The sequence below is a fragment of the Phacochoerus africanus genome, chromosome 8, assembly GCF_016906955.1.
Source record: "Phacochoerus africanus isolate WHEZ1 chromosome 8, ROS_Pafr_v1, whole genome shotgun sequence".
NCBI classification, from domain to species: Eukaryota; Metazoa; Chordata; class Mammalia; order Artiodactyla; family Suidae; genus Phacochoerus; species Phacochoerus africanus.
In genome coordinates, this window is record NC_062551.1 from 169,753,604 (window position 1) to 169,768,227 (window position 14,624).

Below are 14,624 nucleotides of genomic sequence, written 5' to 3' on the forward strand. Positions count from 1 at the left end.
TAGGTCACAGATGCAGCTCCACTGTGATCCCCAGCCTAGGAACTTCCATATCCCGCGGCCATAAAAGACCAAAAAAAAAAAAAAAAAAACCCACTCAACATACTTCTCACATCCAGAAGTCAAAGAATAATCCACTGTGAAATACAAAAAACTACCTGGGAGTTTAAGTCAGGTTGATGTTGACAGCATGATACAAGTGAAATGACAGGCTGGAGACACTGGACACGTAACCTCTCTGATCTTTGATTTTCTCATCTACAACGTGGGGGTGCTAGCGCCTACCTAACAGCAATGTGCTATTAAATGTGCTCCGAAGTGTCAGTTCTCTCCCTCTACTTTTCCCTTCTGTCTTAAAAATTTTAGTTGTATTCACATAAAACAGAAACATGAAAACCACGGGAATAAGCAATCAAATCCTGCTGTATAGCACTGGGAACTATGTCCAGTCCCTTATGATAGAGTATGATAATATGAGAAAAAAGAATGTATACATGTATGTGTAACTGGGTCACCTTGCATAAGTAGAAAATTGACAGAACACTGTAAACCAGCTATAATGGAAAAAATAAAAATCTTTATAAGTAAAAAAAAGAAAAGAGGAGTTCCCATTGTGGCTCAGTGGTTAGCGAATCCGACTAGGAACCATGAGGTTGCGGGTTCGATCCCTGGCCTTGCTCAGTGGGTTAAGGATCCGGCGTTGCCGTGAGCTGTGGTGTAGGTTGCAGACTTGGCTTGGATCCCGTGTTGCTGTGGCTGTGGTGTAGGCTGGCAGCTACAGTTCCAATTCGACCCCTAGCCTGGGAACCTCCATATGCCATGGGAGCGGCCCAAGAAATGGCAAAAAGACAAAAAAAAAAAAAGAAAGAAAGAAAAGAAAACCAGGGGAGTTTCTTAAAATCAGAATAAAAACTGAAGTGTTAACATCTATCTAAAGCTGAAAGAACCGCCTAAAATAGACAAGGGAAAATAAATTGGGACAACACAGAGGTTTACCATAAAAGTGTTTCCATGATCCCCAAACCTTGGGAGGAGCAAATGTAAAACAATCCAAGTCACTATACAGTTCAATAGAAAAGGAATGTACCCCCAACAAGCTGCCTCTAATGACTCCCAATTAGAACAAAAGCTTTTTGAAATATGAACCAAATAGAGCTGACAAGTTCTGTTACTTTAGACAAGATGCAAGAACATATGCACTGGCATATTTTCATCCCAGGTTACTTATTTAAAACAATTTTTTTTCTTAAAGTGCCTATGAGGGTGGGTGTTTTTTTTAGGCACACATAAAAGGAAATAAATGAGCCAAGATCCAGGCTCTGTCAAGCTCTCTTCCACTGAAGAGGAACCTAACAATATACTTTCAAACAAATAACTGTCAAATAGCTGATATTTGCTAGAAAGAATAGCTTTGGAAATCTGGGAACTCAGCCCTGACCTCTATCTTTCCTAGAGCAGTAAAACTTCATATAGAACATTTCAAAACTAGTTGTATGGTCCTGAGACCTGATAATTTATAATTACACTAATATAATTCTCAAATGTGACAATGTTTCCAAAAATGCTTCTACCGTTTCACTCCTATAGATTTGTTACTGTTTAATGCTGTGCCTCCTATGTTCCGCATTCAACCATGCTTTCCTATCCAACAGAATCCCTCTCTTAGCCTGGGTCAGTTTATTTTCCTCCTCACATCCCAGGTCTGGTAACTGTGGATGGACTTGAGGGCTCCACCAAAAACCTCAATGTTCTAACACTGGCACGCCAGCAAAATTCCTGATCTGATCCTACTGTTCGGATATGTCGCTAAGGTCCTGATGCCCTCTCCTCCATGGCCTCAGACCTGACATCCACCGACATCAGGGTCACTCACTACCTGTGTTACACTCCTGCATCTAAGTCTAGCATCCCTGCATCTCGGTGATTCCCTCAACCTGTAACTAGGGTTTAAGCGTTTCCAAGCCTGGCACCCTTGCAGCTTGCACGCCCCTATCCCGGACCATGCATGTTCTACGGAGGATACCTCTGGAATTTGGAGTGCCTCCCATTCCCGGCCATGCACAGGAACACAGGCTACCCCCAAAGTGACTGCCAGACCACCACCCTCTCTGCCCCCTGAAGGCATTTACGGCTCGCTCCCAACCTCCTCCCCACGCCTGCGCCGTAGGAGGTCACCGTCCTGCAGCCCGAGCCCAAGACGCGCGCATCCCTACAGCCTCCGATCCCTTCATCACCCCCTAGGCCGGAGCCAGCGCGACCAATAACGTGCCAGGTCCGCGGCCTCCCCGCCACCGACCAATCACGAGCGAGCCCCCCCGCAGTCGCCTTCCGCCAATGGGAGAAAGCCCGCGGGCCGGGCCGACAAGCTCACGGACCCCACGAGCGCAGCGGAGGCGACAGCGGCGGGCCCGGCGAGAACACAACATGGCGGCGGGCAGGCCGAACCGAACTGCAGCAGCGGCCGCGCGAGGGCAGTGAGGGACGCGCCGAAGGCGGGAAGCGCCACCCCTCCCCCCGCCGCCGCTCCCCGCTCCCTCCCGCGGACGCTCCCGCACACTCACACGCCTCTCCTCAGGAGTCCAGCGAGGAGCAGGAGCCGCCCCCGCGCCCTTGCGGCGTCGGGCAACGCAGAGACCTGGGCGCGGCGGAGGGGAGGGGGACGCGTGCGTCACGGAGAACGGAGCGCGCGCGAAGCGGGGGCACAAACAAGATGGCGGCCACGCCGTTTGCCCCGTCTCCCCCCTTCCCCTCCCCCCACCTTGGCGCCTTGACTCCCAGTGTCTTTAACGCGCAGAAGCTAAGTTGTTTGAAGTCTCGCGAGAATTGCGAAGGGCGGTGGCACGGTGAGGCGGAATGAGGCGTGAGGCTTCTGGCCCCGCCCCTTGAGGCGGTCCGGAGGCGTTTGCGCTGCGACCCCCTAGCAGGAGCCGTCGCCGAGAAGCTTTCCTATGTGCACACTTACGAATTTTAGGGAATAGGCAGTTATTGTAGGTCTTTTTTTTTTTTTTTTTTAATTTGAGAGAGAGGAGCTGAGGGATGGAGGGCGACATGGGAATGCCAGACTAGGGCACCGTTAAAGAAGTTAGCTACCTGCACCACGAAAGAGGGGGTTCTAACCCCAAAACTGAAATGGTGTGTTCCACCAGAAAGAACAGCGCTTCCCAAGAATGGTCAGCTTGTAGCCTTACCTCAGCAGGGACGTTGTTTTTCTCACTCGAATGCAGTTTAAAACTTCAAAAACTGTTGGAAACTGAACTGCAATGAGCATTACAACTTTTTCATACTTTAGCTCTCTAAATCGACACAACAACTTAGTCCAAAGGCATTATCATTATTTCCTTTTGCTTTTTTTTTTTTTTTGCTTTTTGGGGCCGCACACGCGGAATGTGGAGCTTCCCAGGCTGGGGGTCTAACTGGAGCTACAGGTGCAGGTCTACACCACGGCCACAGCAACGTGGGATCCAAGCGGCATCTGCGACCTACACCACAGCTCACGGCAACGCTGGATCCTTAACCCCCTGAGCGAGACCAGGTATCGAACCCACAACCTCATGGTTTCTAGTCAGATTCTTGCCGCAGCACCACAACAGGAACTCCATTAGCATTATTTCTTTTTTACAGGTGATGGAACTGAGCGCAGAGGGTTAAATAATTTGATCAAGTCTATGCAGCTCAAGTATCAAAGCTCCATTTGAATAGCTCCCAAACCTTTAAATAAATGCATCGAATATGTTTGAATGGCATTATCTACGGACAGTTCCTGTTAGGTAGCAAACACAGAGAGAAATGAGACTGCCCCTGCTGGTAGTTACCATGAATTTTACAAAGGATCTTGGAGCCTCTCTGAAGAGCCACTTGGAGCCACCCCTGCAGGGTCCTCAACCATAACATCAATATGTTGTTTCCTTCCTTTGAGTTCATGACCCTGGTGATAAAGTAGTAGAGCAGAGCGGAATTAACCCTTAACTCGAACTCAGGAACATTGTCTGCAGCCCTAATAAATCTCACTTCAGGCGCTCAATAAATATTTGATGAGTGAATGAACAAAACCTAACTAGTTACAAGACACCTGACTTCTCTGAGTCTCAGATTTCTTCGTCTGTAAAACGATCTAATTCCTACCTCCTGGGAGTGTTGGGGAGATGGAATGCAATTATGTAAGGGAAAATATATAAATTGCAAAAGTGTAAAGAAGTTAGTGGTAGCAATATTTTCAGACAGAAATGGCATAAAAAGTTAAAAACAGACTTAAAATAAGAAATAGTCATGCTGGAGTTCCCGTTGTGGCTCACCAATAATGAATCCGACTAGTATCCATGTGGCTGTGGGTTCGATCCCAGGCCTTGCTCAGTGAGTTAAGGATCCAGTGTTGCTGTGAGCTGTCATGTAGATTACAGATGCAGCTCAGATCTGGCATTGCCGTGGCTGTGGCGTAGGCCGGCATCTGTAGCTCTGATTGGAACACTAGCCCCCCTGGGAACGTCCATATGCCACAGGTGTGGCCATTAAAAAAAAAAGTATATTGAAAGAAGAAAAAGAGAACCAAAAAAAAAAAACAAAACAAAACAGAGGACTAGTATGTTGAGATAGAAAAGCTTAGCGAATGGAAAAAATGCTACGTAAATCTCTACAAATATTTAATGAGCAATTATGGCATGTACTATGCTTGTGAAAAAACAAAAGTGTGCAAGAAGCAACACAATTATACTTGTAAAAGCAAAGTAAAAATGTGTAGGAAGCAGCACAAATTAGGATTATTAGTGATCATTATAATGAAGTGTTGACACCATATAGAGGCTGCAGTCAGTTTCCCTCGAGAGCCTGGAAATCAAGTTGCCCTCGGAATTAAACTAATAAAAATGTACACATTAAAAGAAGTTAGCCAAGGGTGCTAGTAAACACCTGTGAGGACGGGTAGTGCTCAAGCACCGTCTGCTCAGGGGAAGTCAGGAAGGGTCTTCCGCGCTAGAGGTTAACCCTTCGGTCGCCAGGCTGTGAGGAGCAAATCCCGGGGGAGGGAGTTGTCCGAAGGCTTGGAACAGCAGCCATTTCCCAGCCAGTAGGAAAATATTCAGGATTTTGATAGTCAGTATGTAACTGGTAACCGTCACACCAATACAGGCTGAACGTGAGTCCTTTGCTGTAGACTATGGTTATCAATATTCTCTGCCTCTCCTTTGCTAAAACCTTCCCCGTCAGGTCTGCCCCTAGGAGATTATATTTCTCACCCTAATGTCATCAAGCTTGGCTTTGTTTTGGTCCATGAAATGTGAGTAGAAGTAGCTTGAGCCACTTCTGAGCAGACGTGTACGAGCCATCTTTGTCCTCTGCGATGAAAGGAACATGTTCCAAGTAGAGCTGCTTCTCAGGCTTTGGTCCCAGAGTGAAGATGTGCAGAGCCACAGCTGGCACACAGGATGCGTAAGGGATGTGAATAAGAAAGAAAACCTCGGGAGTTGCCGTTGTGGTGCAGCATCAACGAACCCAGCTAGTATCCGTGAGGATGTACGTTCAATCCCTGGCCTGGCTCAGTGGGTCAGGGGTCCATTGTTGCCCCGAGCTGTGGTGCAGTTTGCAGATGTGGCTCAGATCCCATGTTACTGTGGCTATGGCGTGGGCCAGCCGCTATTGCTCTGAGTGGGCCCCTAGCCTGGGAACTTCCATGTGCCATGGGTGCGGCCTCTAAAAAGCAAAAAAAAAAAAAAAAAAAAAAAAAAAAGAAAGAAAGAAAGAAACTTTGTTATAAGCCCCTGAGGTTGTTTTAGTTGTTTGTTACTGGATTAGCTAGCCTAAACTGGCAAATACAGCTGAAATTAGCTGGCCAAGAGTTTATCTAGAAGCATGATCAAAAAACAAACCCAGGAGTTCCCGTTGTGACCCAGTGGAAACGAATCCAACTAGTATCTGTGAGGATGCGGGTTCGATCCCTGACCTCACTCAGTGGGTCAGAGATCTGGTGTTGCTCTGAGCTGTGGTGTAGGCCCCAGACGAGGCTCAGATCTGGCGTGGCTGTGGCTGTGGCCAGCAGCTGTAGCTCCAATTGGACCCCTAGCTTGGGAACTTCCATATGCCACAAGTGTGGCCGGAAAAAAACAAAAAAAACCCAAAAAAGCAAAACTCTGAGCTCATTCATACTAATCTCCAGGCAGACGAGATGGTAGCCCTTGTTGACCAAGTTCAGTATCCTATTTAGAGAGATTTTCTTTGAACCAAGGGGTTCAAACAGCCGTGACAACGCAAAACAAGGCAGCCGCAGAGGCAAGCATTGGCATTGTCCCGCTAAACCCTGTCTTAGTCGGGCCAACCTGGGCATTGCAATTTCCTTGTCTGCGTCATCCCTGCAGGGGTGAGACTATCTCAGGCCGCCTCAGCTCAGAAATGCTTCTTAATATCAGTGTGCTTTCCTGGTGTGATTCTATGCTCACCCAGCAAATGTGTGGCCTGTAGAGACAGAGTTTGGTGATCTGCTACCTAGAGGATCCCAGTTCTTTTGATAAGTGCATCTCTCATTGTAAATTAATCTTTTGGATTCTGGTTTTTGTAGCTGTCAGTTTGGGGGAACTTTGTGAATACAGGAACTTCCCTGGGAGATGATTCCACTCTGTGCTCTTTACAAAAACAGGCTGCTGAGTTTGCAAGGCTGAGGAGCTGTTCTGGGATAATGGTAAATCCCTTAAAGTTGTAGAAATATGGAGGGACTGGTTTAGACAGTCTCCCGGAAAATCTTAAGCTGTGCTCCTGTGTCTCGTCGTGTACCTTCTTTGACCTCAAAGAAGAGCAGTAGGGCTAAAGAAAAATATAATTCACATGCTGTGGGAGTTCAGAAAGGGAGAGTTTACTTCCATTTAGTGTGAAATAGTAGGAGTTCAGGAAAGATTTGTGAGGATGTGACACTTGGAAAATGAACAGAATTAGGGGAAGGGCATGCCATGTGTAGGTGGCCGCTAGAGCAAATATAAGAAAGAGGGGATTGATGGAAGAAATATGAAGAACCATCTGTAAAAATATATTGGGGAGTTCCCGTCGTGGTGCAGTGGTTAACGAATCCGACTAGGAACATGAGGTTGTGGGTTCCATCCCTGGCCTTGCTCAGTGGGTTAAGGATCCGGTCTTGCCATGAGCTGTGGTGTAGGTGGCAGACGCAGCTCGGATCTGGCGTTGCTGTGGCTGTGGTGTAGGCCGGCGGCTACAGCTCCTATTAGACTCCTAGCCTGGGAACCTCCATGTGCTGTGGGGTTCAGCCCTAAAAAGACCAAAAAAATAAATAAATAAAAATACTTTGGGGTCAGATTAAGGCTCCTGGGTTTTATTTTCTGCTAAAGAGAGTTAGTGGTGGGAGTTTGTTTTTATTTTGCTTTACCGTTTGTACCACTTTTTTTTTTTCTAGGGCCGCACCCGCAGCATATGGTGGTTCCCAGGCTGGGGGTCAAATCAGAGTTGTAGCCGCTGACCTACACCACAGCCACACAGGATCTGAGCCGCACATACAGCCTACACCACAGCTTATGGCACCACCAGATCCTTAATCCACTGAGTGAGGCCAGGGATCAAACCTGTGACCTCATGGATGCTGCTCAGATTCGTTTCTGCTGAGCCACGACAGGAACTCCATTTTTAACCACTTTTAAGTTCATTGACATTGAGTATTTTCACTTTGTTGTGCAACCATCATTACCGTCTCCAAAATTTTTTCATCATCCCATCTTGCTGTACTCATTCAACAGCAACTCCCCAACCTCCCCTCCCCCAGCTCCTAGGAACCACTGTTCTATTTTTTCCCTTTGAATTTGACTATTCTAGGTATAGCATATAAACAGAATTATACCATACTTGTACCTTCGTGTCCGACATATCTCACTTAGCATAATGTGTTCATCCATGTCACGGCAGGTACCAGACTTTGGTTTCTGTTTATCGCTGAATATTGTATTCCATCGTGTGTGTGCGGCACATTTTGTTTATCCATTCATCCGTCAGTGGGGTGCTTCCATCCTTTGCCTATTGTGAATAATGCTGTGAACACTGGTGCACACATATCTGAGAGCCTGCTTTCTTTCACATACCCAGAAGTGAAATGGCTTTATTATATGGGGGATTCTTCAATGTTTGAGTTTTTGAGGGACCACCATACTGTTTTCCACAGCAGCTACGCCATTCTCAGTGATAGAAGTTTTTACAAAGGGGAGTGGTGTGCTCCAAACTGTGTTTAAAGACTACCTGGCAGCATCAACAGGATGTCACAGGGTTGCAGAATGCCTAGTTGGAGACTTCCGTGATGTAGCAGGCAGGGTGCAGTGAAGGCCTGAGCATGTCAGTAGTGATGAGAATGGAGGGAGGAGGATACGGAAGCAGCAGTGATACTTGCCACACGGGATTGGAAGGACTTGACTATGGATGGGTTGTTGCGGGGGTGGGAGCAGGAGAAAGGCAGGTGTTTAGTATGACCCCAGGTTTCACCCCTGAGAGGATGGGGGTCTCCAGATGAATGCTTGTGGACCTCTCCAGGTTATGGAGACGTCTCCACTTCAGGTTTGAACAAGTGGAATTTGAATTACAAGTGGGACGTTGGGGAGTTCCCTTCGTGTTTCATGAACCCAATTAGGAACCATGAGGATGCAGGTTCGACCCCTGGCCTCGCTCAATGGGTTAAGGATCTGTCGTTGCCGTGAGCTGTGGTGTCGGTCACAGACGCAGCTTGGATTCCACGTTGCTGTGGCTCTGGCGTAGGCCTGCAGCTGTAGCTCTCCTTTGACCCCTAGCCTGGGAACCTCCACGTGCCACGGGTGCAGCTCTAAAAAGCAAAAACGCAAACCAAAAATAAACAGTGGGCCCTTGTATGCTCCGGTGCGGACACTTGTCCTGCCTGCTCCTCACCCTTGCCCTTTCCAATGGTAATGACCCTCTCCTTGCATCCCAGCTGCTGACCTCTGAAGTCCACTGCCCTCCATGCCCAGGCCTCACTCCCCACGAGCTCCTCTGGGCACTGACCGAGCCGCGGAGAAGTGGTGCTCCTCCACTGGACGACTTTGGCTCAGGGACTCTTCCAGGACCCGCAGCCTCTCCCTGGAGCTGCACTGCAGGCCAAGGCGCTTCCTGCCTTCCGTCTTCTTCGCGTGGAAGTCCGACCTCCCTCGCGGCCGGTCCCGCCCCCATTTTCCCGCACAAGTGTTTTCCGTAATAAATGTCTTACACTGAGTCCCGCCGTGGGGTCTGTTCTCCGAGGGTCTGAACTGACGTGAGGGAGGGAGGATGAGGTCCCGGTGCCTCTTTATTCCCATCAGCCACGGGGGCGGGCGTGTAGCCGGTCTGGCCAATCAGAGGGGTCCTCGCATCACGGCCCAGCCCCTCCGCAGGGTCTCCCCCATCCTGTGGCCCCCAGACCGCCGGCTGCTCAGCCCACCGCAGCCAGCCGCAGCCGCAGCCGCAGCCGCAGCCGCAGCCGCAGCCGCAGCCGCAGTGGCGGACGGGCTCTGAGGGAGGCCTCGACGTTCACTGCGGAGGCCAGTTCTGGCGCACATGGATTCTCTGGCTTCTGGCGCAGCTTCCAGACCCTGATGACACAGCTCTTAACAGAGCGTGAGAGCTGGCTTCCTAGGCAGCTGCCGACGGGATCGAGGAAGCGACCTAGACGTTGCCTCGTGTGACCCCTGGATTTCACACTGGAGAGGAGGGTGGGCTCCAGAGAGGACGTCTGGACTTCTTTAGGGTATGGAGACGTAGTTACTTCAGCTTCGGACAAGTAGAGTTCGAACTGCAAGAGGACATCGGAAGCCTGGGGAGACTGCAGTGCCCATCGGAGATGGAACTGCCCCTGAGGAGTCGAACTGCCCACAGAGGAGCTGAACTGCCCATAGGGCAGACTGATTTCTTTTTTTATGGCCGCACCCAAGGGGTGTGGAAGTTCCCTGGCCAGGGATCGAATTCAAGCTGCAGCTATGACTTGGGCTGACCCCGGATCCTGAACCCACTGTGCCACAGTGGGAACTCCACAAACTATGATTAATGGAAGAAAAATCCACTCTCTCTTCCTTCCTCTGATAGACTGTTTCAAGGTACAATTTCTCTGTACAACCTGTCTAGAAGCAACCTTGTCTATAGGCCAAGTGGGTAGATCTGTCCAGAGACTAGATGTGTCCCTTCACAGCTCAGGTAAAGAAGTGGCAGCAAAAGCATTTCCTTGCATTGCTTCCCATCTCTCCTGCCTCCCCTCTACCCTCATCCTCATCGCCTTAAGACTGCGCAGCCCCCGTAAAGCTTTAGCACTTAATCCCTTCCTCAGGCTTTGTTTTCTAGGAACCTTTGCTAAGACAGATCACAGCTGCTTTTTGGAGCCGCACATGGGGCATATGGAGGTTCCCAGGCTAGGGGTCGAAACCAGAGCTACTGCTGCTGGCCTACACCACAGCCACAGCAACACAGGATCTGAGCCACGTCTGCGGCCTACACCATAGCTCACAGCAACGCCAGATCCTTAACCCGCTGAGCAAGGCCAGGGATCGAACCCGCAACCTCATGGTTCCTAGTCGGATTCGTTTCCGCTGTGCCACGACGGGAACTCCCCCAGATCACAGTTTCTGAACAGATGGGCACATGACCCAAACTAACCTAAACAAAGCCTTCCCAAAGTTGTGAAATATAGATATAGGAGAGACGAGATTTTTCTTCATAGGTCATGAGCCATAAAGAACTGTGTGTGGCTATCTTGTCGGCTCTATGGAGCGAGCCTGCCTGAGCAAGCAGGTGTCGCAGAGGGAGGCAGAGCTCAGAGAGACGGACACAGAGCTCTGATGTCCTTTGGGCTCCTCGGTCCAACTCTCCCCAACATGTGTCACTGTTTCGTCACTTCCTTATCTCCCTGCAGACCAGTCTTCCAGATCCGTATCAAAGAAAATGTGGTCCCCGCGGGTCCCAGGTCACCTCCATTCAAGAGGTCAGTCAGGTGACGAGACGTTTAGGCTCAATTTCAAATACTTGGGAGAAAGAGCTGTGGCTTGGACTGGCTTTAGCCAGATGTCCGTCCCTGAGCCAATCAACCTTAGTGTGAGGGCGCAGCGTCCTGTATAAACATGGATGTGCCGATATGAACCCTGTGAGTAAAGGTATGATAGCAAGTAGGGGGCCAAAGTAACACTTCCAGAAAAGTGAGAGTGGAGAATTAGGCAGACCAAACAACAGCTGTCCCCTCCTTGAGAATAAATGAGGGGGGAGAGGGGAAGTGAAGGGGTGTGGACAGAACCCTATCTAACCCATGCTATCCCATATCTGAACTGGAGCTATCCAACAGGCATTTCCACGATGATGGAGATGATTTATATCTGTGCCGTGCAATAGAGTAAAACCACCAGCCCCATGTGGCTATTTAGCACTCAAGGGCAGCTAATGCAACTGAGCAACTGAGTTTTTTACTTCGTTTTATTGTCATTTACATCTGAATAACTATGCAGGTAATGGCTGCCTGTTGGACAGGTGGTCTGCTTGGGAAGATATTGTGGAGTATTGGCTACAGCATATGCTCTGGAGTCGGTGCAGTCTAGGTTCAAGTCTCAACTCTACTTCTTATAAATTGAACACATTACGGGCATTCTCTTGTGGCACAGTGGGTTAAGGATTGGGCGGTGTCACTGCAGCAGCTGTGGCGCAGGTTCAATCCCTGGCTCAGGAACTTCCACATGCCACAGGTGCGGCCAAAAAAAAAAAAAACCAAAAATGTATCAAACAGGTTACGTAACCCCTCTGAGCTGTACAGATGAAAATTGCAAAGAACAGTAAACAATATAATGATGCAAAAAAGAGAGAAAAGGGGCAAAAGATCTGCAAGGGGACAAAAAGTCAGTTGGATTTGGCAATTAGGAGACTATGAATGAATTAACATAAAGAATTGTTCAAAAGGATCATTGGTTAAGAGCCAGACCAGCAGTTTACCTGTCTTTTGGACATCTGTTAAGTATCTTCTCCCTGGAGCGGGATCCCAGGCAGAGAGAGAGAGGGAACACAGAAATTCTCTCTGAATCCTGATGGTCACGTGGGGGGCTGAGAACTCAAAGGAATGTCCTGAAGTTAGAGCTCAAAGGTCAAGCTAGAAAAACAGAATCAGAAATAGTCAGCCATGGCTTCTGGAACCCCAAGGAAGCTAGAAGGAAAGAACCCTTTATAAAATACCCTCGTTACATAGCATTTAACTGTGTGACTAGATTCTGAGCCCTTCAGGGTTCAGGGCTACTCTCATCTTGGGTTACGTTCCTTCCATCACCAAGGAGATTCCGAACACCGTAGCAGGCATTTAATTAACATCTGTAGAACGAATGCATTCAAGTAAGCCAGTCCACTCCCTGGTGCAAAGCAGACACTCTGAAAATATTAATTAAGTTATCGGAAGGAGAAAATTCTGCAGTGAGAAGGTGCCAGGGAATCCTCTTGGCTTGGAAACCCTGCTTGTAAGGCCCCTAGCATATTGCCTGGCACGGAAGGATTGCTCAACGGGTGGTCACAGTGGTAATGATTACTAGCGGGGGTAGGGCTTTGCATAATGGTCAGGGAAAGCCTTGATGACAATGAGCTAACGTGGGTTGATCTCATTTAATCCTTAATCCCACTTGGTGAAATAGGTTTTATTAGACTGATTGTATAGATGAGGGAACTTAAAGAAGAGATGTAATGTATCCCAAATTAGCCAGCTCAGAAACAGCAGGGCCAGAGCTGAATTTGAGCTTACCTGACTCCAGAGTCCAGAAAAGATTTGGGAGGCACGGAGCAGGACCGTCAAAACAGGAGCTGAAGGAAGGCAGTCCTGGGGGGTTGAAATCAGTTCTGATTTCTACACATTGATACAAATCATGATGACTGCTTCCTTCCAACTCCACTCCTTGCCGTCTTGGTAAGGTCCTCTCCGTCTACAGATTTCACCTCTAGACCACCGCTCTGCTTCTTGTCCCATTCAACTATATCTACTCTGCTTTGACTCAAGGAAGTAGAAGTTGGAATGGGAAGAGGAGCTTTTTATTTGTTCGTTTGTGGGGTTTTTGTTTTGTTTTGTCTTTTTAGGGCCGTACCAGTGGCATATAAAAATTCCCAGGCTAAGGGTCAAATCAGAGCTGTGACTGCAAGCCTACACCACAGCCACAGCAACATGGGATCTAAGCCTTTTCTGCAAACTACACTGCAGCTCGAGGCAATGCCAGATCTTTAACCCACTGAGCAGGGCCAGGGATCAAACGCTCGTCCTCATAGATACTACTCAGGTTTGTTACCACTGAGCTACAATGGGAACACCTGTTTCAGTTTCGAGAGACCCTAGAGCTATTTTGTGAATTAAGTATTCCCGTATTTTAAAGCCACTGTTCCAGGATGTGACCATGGGAAGAGTGGCAGTTTCCTAGACTTTCTCTTTAGAGTTTTCTGTGATGCTTGTAAATTAGCCTTGCTTTGGGACCAATACTAGGCACACTGAGCAGCATGAGCCTGATCAAATATGCCAGAGCTTCCTGAGCGGTGGCTACAGCATTGGCTTCCACCTGTGCCTAAGAATTACTCTCCTAGTCTTCAAGGTTACGCTTTCTTCCTAAGATGAAATTCCTGAGATTCACTCTGATTGGGCAGGCTGAGTTCATATGACCAATCATTCTGGCCAATGGGGTGGTCTGGCTCAGACCTCTCCTTCCCTAATGGAGTCAGCCTCTTGGAAACACATGGATCCTGGAAAGGAAATCAGGGGCTGTGAGAAAGGGGGAAATGGAGAAATGAGGTAATCAACTAGGGTTCAATACATACAGCTTTTGAGGTGCCAAAATCAGATGTAAGTTTCAATAGCATTTGTGCCAGTCAATTGCCCGTTTCCTCTGGAGCTCTACTCTAACCTTTGCGTGCTCTGCTTTGTACTGGAGTGCCAGGCCCTGAAGTGCCCTAAAAACTACATTTCCCAGACTCCCCTTGTTAACTGGCTTCCTGTCAGAGTCAGCCAATGGGACGTACAGGTGGGAAATTGGACAGCTGGAGATAGGATGGCTAGAGAAGAGGCGAAGCTGTTTTCTTCCTACATCTGCTGGAGACTCTGGCAGCAGCTGGTGGTTGTGGGCTCAGAAACCATCAGTGTTTCCTGGAGGAGGGGCAGCAGTGGGTAGCTGCAGGCTCCAGTGATCCCTGGAAGTTCTGTTAGCAGCATCATTTCAAAAGCAATATTACACTAGTGTAAGCAGCAAGTGCACTTCTGGACCTAGTAACACCCTTCCGTTGGATCCTACAGGCCTTGGGGTGGTGGAAGCTTCCTGCAAACTCCTAATCTCTGGTTGGCTCCATCTTACCCTTTGGCTCCTTTAAGCCAACACGTTTCTAACCAGTTCTCCAAAATAACTTACTTCTGTTTGAACTTCCAAGCTCTTTCTGGCCATTAGCTCACCACCATGACCAACTTGCCAGGTGTGCTGTTGCAGCTGTCAAGTGGGGTGATACCACAGAGAAGCACACTAAGCTCTCTGCTGGGGTGTTGTTGGGACAGAAGCAAGGGGAACGCTAGAGAAAACCCAGAGAAAGCCTCTTACTCCTCTTGCTTCCGCATCTTCCCCTAATTATGTGATGGAGCTATGTGATGGAGAACTTACTGCCTGCCTCTCAAGATAACTTGACTATGTTGT

At 48.6% G+C, this 14,624-nt stretch overlaps 1 protein-coding gene and 1 long non-coding RNA gene across 5 annotated transcripts in view; one reads left to right on the forward strand and one right to left on the reverse strand.

Moving 5' to 3' along the window:
- NFYC (nuclear transcription factor Y subunit gamma) overlaps positions 1-2,774 on the reverse strand; it is a 70,811-nt gene extending 68,037 nt beyond the window's left edge. The window contains exon 1 of one of the 4 annotated variants that reach the window (XM_047789560.1): positions 2,756-2,774. The gene's annotated coding sequence lies outside the window, so the exon portion shown is untranslated. Of the gene's footprint in view, positions 1-2,372; positions 2,392-2,558; positions 2,683-2,755 lie in introns of those variants that run through there. The other 3 variants (XM_047789556.1, XM_047789553.1, XM_047789561.1) reach the window with 3 other exon arrangements.
- Positions 2,775-3,498: 724 nt separating this feature from the next.
- Positions 3,499-9,192, forward strand: LOC125132387 (uncharacterized). The gene is made up of 2 exons (XR_007136235.1): positions 3,499-3,529; positions 8,915-9,192. It is a non-coding gene; the product is annotated as an uncharacterized LOC125132387 (long non-coding RNA).
- Positions 9,193-14,624: the final 5,432 nt, after the last annotated feature.